The sequence below is a fragment of the Phaseolus vulgaris genome, chromosome 9 (assembly GCF_051622355.1).
Source record: "Phaseolus vulgaris cultivar YP4 chromosome 9, ASM5162235v1, whole genome shotgun sequence".
NCBI lineage: Eukaryota > Viridiplantae > Streptophyta > Magnoliopsida > Fabales > Fabaceae > Phaseolus > Phaseolus vulgaris.
The window spans coordinates 24,720,585-24,732,447 of record NC_143506.1 but is presented as its reverse complement, the minus strand read 5'-3'; the positions used below and the strand labels follow the sequence as shown (position 1 = coordinate 24,732,447).

Sequence of the window (11,863 nt, the reverse complement as noted above, 5' to 3'; positions counted from 1 at the left end):
AGAGCTTACTGAAATTTATTTAAATAAAAATCAGTTAACAAATTATTCTTCAAACAAAAACATTGTTTATGTATCTTAAATCTCTGTCAGTAGTGGTTGTTGGACGTAAATATTATATTTGGTTTGAGGAAAAAAAACTAGAAGGAAAGAAATGAAAAAAAGGAAATAAGATAATTGTTATTTTTTTATTGTGTGAAAGAAAGAAAAATATTTATATAAAAATGACAATCTTTTAAATATGACAAATAAAAATGTTTGATTTTTTTCCCTTGTAAAAATATCTTTTGTTTTCCATTTCATCCAGAACTTGACAAATTATAAAAATTGTGGATCTCTTAATTTTTCTATATTTTCTTTACTCTTACAAAGCTATCAAATTATACAAATAATAGATTCTATTATTTATTTTTGTTGTTGTTTGTGATGGAACTTTGTTTTCAAGAATTGAAATACCTTAACTTAACTTTACATGAATCACTCTATAAGAGTTAAGATTATAATATAATTTGAGTTTTTATTTATTTATTTTAGTAATAGTATTTTTAACTTAAGAATGAAAAAAAAGCAGTGAAGAATCACGAACATTCCATTGATTATTTTGAAAGAACTTGAAACGAAAAATAAAAAAGCAAATTATGTTTGAAAAATATCATTTGGTGCAAAATTTTTACAGACATCCTTTTTGGGATAAAAGAAATGTTTCAACTTTTTCTACCATATACGGTCTGTTCGGGAAGTTATCGAAGTGATGAAGACATCGTATTCTTTAGACAAACCTTCTAAGATTGTTTCAATATAATCTTTAATAGTGATGTAGATCCAGCAGTGGCTAGAGAGTCAATTATTATTTTAAAATCTTTAAGAAATACTTAAATGGATTGATCTCATTTGAGAGTAAGTAAGAACGTATTTAATTTCTTGACGCGAGCAAGAGTGCATAATGAGTTTGAAGATTTGACCATATTTGGTGTGATGAAGAAAGACCAACCATGTTAGTGAGGAGAGACAAAGAAATGGAAGAAAATAACCAAGCAATGATTACTTGATCTTATTGATCAAAAGAACGAAAAGTAAGAAAAAACATGGAGTTAGATTCATTAGCGATAGAGAGGAATATCCTGAAAGAACAAAGGTAGAGTCCAAGAATTTGGTGATATTGAGACTACTTAAAGCAACAAATACCTGTTGTTTCTATATGCAATAATTTTCTTCATCTAATTCGAAGTGAATTGGACTAGTGAAAATGTGAGGATAGAAGGTCGAATCAGAAAAATTTTGGGTGGTGGTGGAACTTGAAGAAATAGTAGCTGAGGTTAAGGATCATTCCGCCATAATGACTCTGGATACGATGCGAAATTGAGTGAAAGAAAAAAGAAAAAAAATTATTGGAAAGTAAACATTATTAACGTAAAAGGATATAAATATATATATATATATATATATATATATATATATAAAAGTCATGCTCTTACTCCATAGGATAAAATATTTGATTGCATTTGGGAATATACAATTAAAACATCATCTTCACTTTAGTTTTAGCGAGTAGGAGAGCTTTAAGTAAAATATTGAATCTAATAAAAAATAGTCTTTAAAAGATACGAAAATCCACGTAGATGAATTTTAAAAAGAAACATAAGAAATAAAGTGTATGGATGGATACCTTCGAAAACAAAAACAATGTTAAAGTGAAAGGCTAAAAGAAAAGATAATTACAAATAGAAACTGAAAAAGATGTAAAATTTAACTTCTAAAGAAATTATTTTAAAAAATTTATAATTTTAACATATTCTGTTCAAGTTTTAAGTAGGCATCCTTGGTAATGGTGAAGCACTTCGATCATTTATAAGATTATATAATTTAAACTTTATTTTTTATATATAAACTTTTATAAAAAAAATATATATATTATAAAGTTGAAATATATGAGGTGCGTCCAATTACGTCCTGAAATCCGTTTAGGTAGTTTATTAATATCATACTTTACCGTCACAATTAAATGATATAAAACAATGATTAATTTAAGATTGGAGATTTTTTTTTATGTATTTTTAAATACTAAATGTTTCTGCTAGGGAGATGGGACCTAGAGAACTATTGAAGTTTTCTTCTCCTTCCCTCGGTCGGTCAGGTGACTGGGTGATGAGTTGGGATTCTTCCTGTCCTCTTGCTTCTCCTTCGGCACTCGGTCTCGGGTGAACACCGGATGGTGGGGTACCTGCGAAGGCACTCCGACGCTCAAATCAGTAAAGCGGGTGGTCAGCTTTCAGGTAGGTAAACAGTAATAAATGACATACCTTATTCCTTGGGATGCGTGCTATTTATATTATTCTAATGAGTCTACCTTGTTGGGTCTGTTTATTGAGATGGATACCGCTTAGGGTTGCATTACCTAATTCTTAATGATGGATTAACTTCGCTGACCTTGGTTTGAGCGTTAATGGTAATCAGGAATGGCCGTCGGCCAGATCCTCAGGTATGAGTCGGCCATCGGCCAGATTTCCATGGTCTCGGTTGTCTCGGCCAGGTCCACAAAGGTTTCGGCCAGGTAGGTCGTCGACCTCATCATCTCGGCCAAGTCTCTCAGGTCTCGGTCAGGTTGACTAGGTCTCGGACAGGGAGACCAGGGGTCAGCCTCACCCCGGTACACTAAAATTATTTATTTTGGATTTCTGAAATAAAATTTTATATTATAAATTCATTTCAAAATCTACAATTTACAGTGCAAAATTTGCATTTTGAAATATATAATAAGAAATACAAAATTTCTATTCTGAAATATATTATCTAAAATATAAAATTTATATTATAGAACTGTATAATCTGAAATACAAATTCTAAAATATAAAACTTGTATTCGGACCATCTTCTCGAATATAAGGAATACAAAAAAATCACAAGTTTTAACTTCTGTATAGAAAGTCTCTAAATTATACATTTTGAAATTAAATAAAAAATTCAGTAAAAAATATTAAAGAGTAATTTGGAAATTTCTAAAAGTATGGGAGTTCAGAAAGAAACACAATGAGATGCAGTGAGAAATCCCCATTTAAGACCCCCAACTCTCGGCCCGTAACTGGTAGCTTCCTTAGAGCAAACTTTCCTTTTCCTGTGTGAAAAAGCCCAATGTTTGGGTCCGTCAAGAAGTATTAAATTCGTATATTTTTTAAGATGTATTGTTCCAAGTGAATCACTAAATCTAAAATTAGTATGAAATGCAATAATTATGTGGTATTTACCCTGAATTTCGTTGATACAAAGTTTGATCTAGTGACTTAATCATAAAAGATTAAGTATTTGTATGCCAAACCAACAATAAACTATACTTAAACACTATGTTGGTTCGATTTTTAAATAGGGAGAAGTGACTTAATTTTTCTAGAAAGGATTCAGTATTTTAATCGATGAAAGTGTTTATAATTGGATAGTAACATTTGGTATTAAAGAAAGCTTTGATCTGAAAGCAGGAAGAAATCTTGCGGGTGGTGTGTGTTGTCAACAAAACTGAAAGAGGAAAGATGGAAGATCTTCCATGTCTTCGGGATCATCTACCTACCAATTTATCATCTCCTGTCAATTTTAAGTATTATGTTTTCGTTTTATTTTTTCATCACGTCAACCATTTTCTATTACATTTCACTCTCTTCTCTTTCTCCTTCTTCTGTCTTTCTTTACTTTCCTTGTACAAATATAATTATATATATAAGAATAAAACTTCCATGTACATTCTCAGGTGTTGGTATTATTACTCTAATAAAATTTGAATTTCATTAAAGATTCATGACATAACCATATTTAACTATTGAGGAAGATTATGGTGGGTGTGGTGTGAAAGTAGTAGTTGTGAAAGAATGAGAGGAATTGAAGGTGCATTGCATGAGTCATGGTATTGAACGTTAGACAAGAAGTGGAACTGATGGTACATAAGCAAAAAATGCAGATGAGATTGATAAGAAAGAATGCATACAAACGGGGCCCATCACTTCCTCAAAACTCTGCTGAGAAGACACACTTACTTATGTGCTTGCGACTCAAGTAATCTCATTGTCCCTTTCCGATGAACCTTTTCTCTCTCTCATCTTCCCTTTCTGTCTGTTTCACACTCTTTCTATATTATATGTATCCCTGCACCACCAAAATGCATACACAAATGCTTACACTTTGCTGTTATATATAGTTTCTCAATCAGATTTCATTTTATTCCCATACAAGCTCTTTCTTCAAATTATCATTAGTTATCATATAGGATTCATTTCAAAGCATATAAGCTTCTGATATATTCCTAATCATCGTTCATTACTGTAGCTCGAAATCTTGTGGTGGAGACAGATAAGAAACATACCCTCTAATAAATTATAATAATTTGCATGTGTTTTACAAAAAAGCTGCTATTATAAGTATTAGATTATCCTTAATATTACACATATTGATGTGTCGGTCAATCAAAGACTTAGAAAGTACACAACACTTATCTTGAACATTATATAAACCCAAATGTAAATAAGATATTTTAGTTGGCAAAAAGACTTGAAGCTCTAATCAACCCCTCGATCTTAAATGCTTAGAAAGATTCAAGTGTGACACATAATGGGTAAGAAATAAAATAAAAGTAAAGACTATTTGGTTGAAAGTAAACAAATAAATATATAATTTTGTTTGCTTGAAAAAGAAAATAAATCACTTTTTATTATAATTATCATAAAATAAAACCCTTGTATACTACTCATGTAATTTTTTAAAAGAATATTTACTACTTTTACAAGAAATAAAATTATATATATATATATAATAAATAAAAATTTCATATATTACTTAATCAATTAAATAAAATCATAATTGTTTACCCATAAATACAAGATACAAGATATACTTACATAAATGATTATGTTAGATAACATAAAATGATCCTTGTAAGTAAGCATAACTGGTTATGCTCTTGCACTTAATTATGTTTATGAAATAACTGGTTCAACACAAAAAAATCATTGAAAAAAGGGTTATTAATGTAGGGAAAATATTATTAACAATGTATTTTTCCACATTCTAGGGATTATTTTTTCATTTTATGTTTATAAAATTCATGTTCATTTCTACTCCATTCTCGTTTTCAAAATAGAGTGTCATAAGAGATTTGATAAAATCAATCTCTTTTATCCTTTATTCTTATACATTGCATTCCACACAAAATGTTAGAATGAACTATATAGTTTTTCTCTACCTTCTATCCTCTAGTGAATAAGAAAGTTTGGCTGTTAAGTTTCACATCCGTGAAAATTGTAGGACAAAAGTAATTCACCCCAATTACCTAAGACACAGTAACAAAGATGTTTTTATATATATTAGAGTCCTTTTACATTAGGAGTAAAGTCTAAAGAGTTGAAGTAAATTATATGAATATTTGAGGATGTTTTGAAGAAAAAGTGAGATTGTAAGAGCTGTAACTTGCATGGAGTAGAAATTAAAGTGGTGAGCTGGGAGGAAAACCCTAGTATAGTATAGTAGTATTAAGAATGGATGGAGAATGATAATAATATTTAATTTGAATAAAAGTTATTCGTTTTTGAATTGAAAAAATGAAAAATGAAATGAAAAATGGTAGCTATAGGTGGGTAGTGGTGATAGTAAATTGATGATGAAACTGTGAACAATAAAGTTTGGCAGTTGTTTCCCCTCTTTAAAGAGAGCAAGTTGGGCATGAAAGGTTCCCCGGGTACCTCTGTCTCTGTGCTCTTTCTTTCTCTCTGTTTCATTTCCCAATAAACGTCAGATAGTCGTCATTTACTTCTATCTCTCTCTCTTGTTTAGGTATCCATCTTCTTTCCCATTTCAATTTCAAAATCTGCATTACTATCACAGAAACGAGGAGGAGCTTTAGAAGCTGATTTTACTGATCCCATAGACCTTTCCCAAACATGGTTTCTGAACTTTCAACAACTTTAAAAGCCCCATAAATACGTTACACAAAAACACACACACGTACATATCCATATCCATACACTGCATACAACACAACAATAGAACAAGAGAAAGAAAGATCCATGGAGAAGCAATTGCAGCAGCACCACTAATTTCTCTTTTTCCATGTTTACTTTGCATCACCTTACACACATACATATATCTGCCTCCTCATCATAATGGAAACTTGTATCTGTTCTCTACAAAGAATCACGCACACAGAATCCATACCTAGCTTCTCTTGTCATCACTTCTTTTTCTCGTTAACTGTTCCAGCACATCTCTTCTCTCTTTCTCTCTTTTTCTCTATTTCTCTATATCTATTCTATTTCATCATCTTGCCCCCCACAACACAACTTCACCAACGCATGCCTTTATTACCAGTACCAGTACTACTCCTGCCTGCCATTTCACTACACAACAAATTCAATAAATTCAACACCTACGTTTCAAAACCTAGCCAAATACCATCAACTTCAAATCATTTTAATTATCATTTCTCAACCCTTCCACCTTCAACGTACGTGTCATTCCACATTTCCAGCAAACTTCTAATATATATACATATCGTTTCTTTTCACCAAATGGTATTGCTCATGTTCCTTTTTAATTTATTCGTAAAATGTAAATTCTTTATTACAGGTAATTAATTTAATTTATAGTGTTAATAAGTCAGATATAATATATAATAGAGTTTTAGAAAATAAAAAATAAATGGATGTTTCTTTCTTATTCGGGACCAAGAAAATGCACTGATTGTTCTTATCCAACTAAAAAGTTACCGGCGGAAATATGATTAAACGAAAATATATTTGAAATTGAATTTTAATAATGATGTAATTATAGAAGTGAGATTATGAAACTTGCCCTGTAGATTTTTACTGCAATGAATTTTACTGGGTAACTGTTGATTTACCTGTAGTACAATTTTGATTCAGATTCATGAAAATGATGCCCTTTTTTGCCCAGTAAATTGAGAGGTTCCCTTCCCTATAATTTTCACTCACCAGTCTGAAATGGGGTTAATTCAAAAAAAAAGCTGAAAGGACTTCAGAAGAGGGAGGGTGTTGTAGTTTGAAACCCTAGAAAGACCTAGAGACAGAGTACTGCAGATAAAGCAAGGAAGAAAAAATTTCACATCTGATAGGTTTTCACTGTACATGCTTTCACCTTTCTTGTCCAGAGAAATGAACATTCGAGCCCGGACTGATTAGCCAATTTATTCAAATAATAATATTAATAATAATAACAACAACAACAATAATATAATCCATTCAAAATTTCATGTTCACGCATCTGTCAAAAGCTATAATCTTAAATTAATATTGCAGAAAACTAGAGAGACTTGGACATGGCGTTGGTAACGCTGAAGTATGCATGTCTCTATCATCTTTCTCTCTCCCAGAGATCGAGAGAGAAGAGCCAGATTCAATGGGAGTAAAGATGTTCATTCCTTCACGACTGAGCTACATGTGCTTCGTATACACAGCTGAAAACTGGGTAACTTTTTTTTCTCATCCAAAGGAAAAATATCAAACGATTCAATCATGTCAAAAAGTTAAATAAACTAAAATAACAATAAAAAGTTACATATGACCTCATTTGAGTGTAGCACCCTTCAAGCTTGAAACTTGGAAGAAACCATCATGTGAGGTCACTCACTCACTCACTCACTCACTCACTGTGTAATAGAAACAAAGCTAGAAAGTAAAAGCCTAAATTTACCATAGCATATACATCTTCATACAAGAACCATGTAACCTTAAATCTGGGAAGTCTCTAATCTCGTAAGAATTAACAGTAAATTAAAGAGCCTTCTACGCAAAACCAGAAAGCAGCATATATATAGATATAGATATAATATACATGTATAGTTAGCAGATGTTGTAATGAAAGAATTGCAACAGAAAGGCTTACCAATCCCTTGAAGATAAGGATCTTGTTAAACAAGGGCAGATTAAGAAGCTGTGGCGAGTAGCAAATGTTGGCTGGGGGGAATGAAGCCTGGTCCGAGAATCATTTAGGGTATAGATTAATTTCCATTAATTTACCCTGAAAACTGAAACACTTGATATATATATCATTATATATACACATATACACCTCAATGACCTCGAGCCAGACAACATTCCTCTCAACCTAACCTTTGCAAGGCAACCTTAAACTCTTGTAACCAAACAAACATACACAGATGATGTATAGCATTACCACCTTGTGTTTGAAACCAAATCCAAGAACATATGAGTCCCGAAGAACACAAAAAGAAAAGTTTTGAGGGGAATGAAGCCTGGTCCGAAGCCTTATAGTTCTTGCCAGTGAGAACCTCCTATGTGAAAAGCCTCGAGCCAGCCAACATTCCCCTCAAACACTACTAACCCATCTCAACTCAACGTTTGCTGTTTGTCCCCCTCATTCTGAAAACCCTAACCTGGTTATAGCTTGTTATATATAGGAGCACCAAGTGAGAGAGAGAGAGGGAGAGAGAAAAGACTGACTCACACTACACTAATGGCGCTTTTTAGTTAGGCTTTCAGATGTTTTTTGTTCCCAAATTAGCTTGTGCAAAAGGGGTGTTAAATTAACTGTTATGGTCAAAGATAAAATTGTTAAAAAGAAAAAAAAGAGAATGTATTTAGGCAATGCATTATTGTTATTATATTATACGATTAGCAATTGAGTTGAGGAGACAAGAGCAGCAGCACCCCACAAAAGATCTGACTAAGACTGAGATTGAGGAGAGGCCCCTGCGTCCCTAGTATCTGTAATTACTATAGAATGATAATAAAAAAGTAAGAAAAATGCATAATGCAGAGTGTGGTGGAGTTAAAAAGCAGGAAAAATGTTTGATTTCCTATGCGAGTGACCTGGTGATGCCGGTGACCAACCGACCTAGTACCTGCTACCGGCCGTTGGCTCCCATTGAGTCAAAGAAACACAGAGAAGAAGACAAAACTGGTTAGCTTTAATGCGATTCTTTCATGATTACCTTATTATTTTTAGCCTTTTCCAATCCCTACTTTCAAACTCTCCTGTACGATCGCATACCCGCACGGCCACACACCACCACACAACTCCACAATACAATCTAACTCTCTCTCTTTTTCAGCTTCTCTTCCTTCACCTTCATTTTTCACTTCATTTTTCACCATCTCTCTCTTTCTTTCTTTCTTTCTCTTCCACAACCTTTTATTCAATCATTTTTTTCTACATCAATTCTACCCATGTATAATAATGTCTGTTCTTATATACCTATCCAACTTTGTTAATTCTAAGCTACCATCAATAATTATCATCTACTTCTAACTTCTAAGAACTATGCTGTCAAATCATGTCCTACTTCTTCCATTGTCTTCTTGGATAGTGCTTACACGAGTAATACAAACTATAATTATGTTACATTTCAAAGTAAAGAAATTATATTACCTGCTCCCAAAACCTTTATACTTACTGCAACTATAGTGGCCATCCAATGCAACCCATAATTCATCATACACTTATAACCGATATTTTGTTCACTACACTACAATGAATATAATAGATTGTTTTTTAATCAGTAAATAATAAAATAAAATTAAAGTCAATTATTTGAGAGATACTTTAATTCGTATAAAATAAATAAATAGAGTCTTTCTCTGACCCATTCCAATCAAAATCACACATGAGACCATTTTTATGTACTCTAACCTTACAGACCCCATAAAACTTATTGACTGAACATAACTTTGGTTGCAATTACATGTATAAAGTTCTTAGGATTATAACGAATTGACATGCTTTAATTATAAATGATTAACCAAATTGTTATAAATACTATTGTTTCCATCTCAAATCATTAGATCCATCATTTCATTTCAAATATAGTCTTCTTTGAAACTTGAAGTTTAGAATTTCAAAACAAATAATACACCGCATAAGATTTTAAGATTATTAACTTTATTGTTATTATCACAACATATAAAATGTGGTTTTAAGAATTGAAAGGGTGTAAAATGCTAATTTTGGAGTATTTCAATTAATGAAAATTGTTTAATTTGGGATGTACTTAGCATCCAAAACATTACTAATAACCCCAATAATAAGAAACTAGAATGCTAACATTTATAATACAGAAAAAAAGTAAGCGTGTTACAAACTAAAATTTATCTCTGCATTAGTTTTTCATATACCTGTAGTGTACTTCTTATTATGCAAATAACATAACACAAACATTATAATATTTAGAAAGATTTTGCAATGACACTTGCATTGGGTAACATAAAGTGACAATGTTTACATAATTTAAATGTAGTTATGACCTAAAATTCGTTAGGCCAAAGCCGGGTGAGAGAGGGAAAAAATGGTGAGGTCAAGGTTGGTCAAAAAATGCATTGGTCAAGGTCGGGCTAGAAAAGAACAACTTGTGATATTTAGTCCAAGTGGTAACTTATGTTAATGCTACATCATCATTTAACAATGATACTTATAATAAGGACTAAAAACGTTAACAGAAAAAAATGACCAAATTTTTATTTAAAAACTAAAAAAGAGATCCCAAAGACACAAAAAAACATATTTTCCCATAAAATAAATTATAATTATTGGTTCAAATACTCTATTTGCATGCCCAATCACAAAAATCTGATTTTTATAATAAAACTATTATTATTGAAAATATAAACATTTTTTTTATCATACTTTTAGTTTTTGATATACATATTCAACATTTCTTAACATTGTCTTTATCTCTTACATATTTTTATTCTAAATTTTACTTAAACTTAAAAGTGCATACATAATATATGGAAAATTTTGGTAGGAACATTAGAAACATAGAGGACTTTGCCTAGGTCAAAGGTGAAATGACGTAGAACCCAAGGTTGAGGAGACAACACATTTTAAAATATAATCAATTCATTTATTTGCATATTTATATTTTTAAATCCCGCCGTAAATAATTTGCAATACAAATTTTAAAAGTTTAATATTTTAAAGTCTCGATTTTTTTATATTTAAAAAACCATCTTTCTAATCATTCAGTTTAAATAGTCATTAAGTAAAAAAAATTATAATTATTATTAAGAACTCATTAATTATATCATATCGTAGCTTAATGTTTTCAAAGAAAGAATATTAACATAATATGAAACAAAATATAATTTATGTATTTATTTGCAAAAATGTACCATATGTTAAAAGGAGGAAAAAACAATAAATAATGCAAAAGGTGTTTGATATATAAGTTGGGTCTGAGCATCCGTAGTCCACGGTGTTTGAATGGCGTTTGATAAGTTCCAATGCATGCTGGCAACTTAATTACGCAGAAGACTTATTGTATCAACAAAACCAAACAAGTCACAAAAAAATCACCCATTCTTTTACGTACAAATCTTATTTATTATTCCAACTAACTTATTTAGGAACAAGGTCACCTCCACCTCTTCAAAATTGGTACCAACTACCTCCATTTTCAAATCATACTTTTTCTTTTCTTTTCTTAAATATAACTAAAATTTAATAACATTTTCTTATTTTCCTTTTTAATCTTTTTTTGTTAATTTTTTCTACTCTTCTTCAATATTTATTCTTGATATTATTTGATATCATAAAATAAGAATTTTTTATTTTCCTTCAATACTTCCATACTTCCCCTCAAAATAGGTCAAGTGCATTGGTTAATCCAAACGTGGATATTAAACAAAGAAATTGCATGTTGAATAGTATCTTATTATAAACATGTTGAAAAATCTGATTTTGTATTTGATGGTACATGAAGTAGTAACCCACTTCAAAATGCTTTGATTTGCTAATGAAATGCATAAATGACTAGAATTTAGTCAAGCTGAGCTTTCGAAGCTTGGACTTGGCTTGTATAAAAAATTATTTGTTTAAGTTTGGCTCATCTATTCAATTAAGTTTAATTAAAAGTTTG

General features: G+C 31.0%; 1 long non-coding RNA gene across 1 annotated transcript; it reads right to left on the bottom strand.

Moving 5' to 3' along the window:
- Positions 1-7,205: 7,205 nt before the first annotated feature.
- Positions 7,206-8,552, bottom strand: LOC137822880 (uncharacterized). The gene is made up of 2 exons (XR_011083015.2): positions 7,873-8,552; positions 7,206-7,628 (listed from the first exon to the last, which is right to left on the bottom strand). It is a non-coding gene; the product is annotated as an uncharacterized LOC137822880 (long non-coding RNA).
- Positions 8,553-11,863: the final 3,311 nt, after the last annotated feature.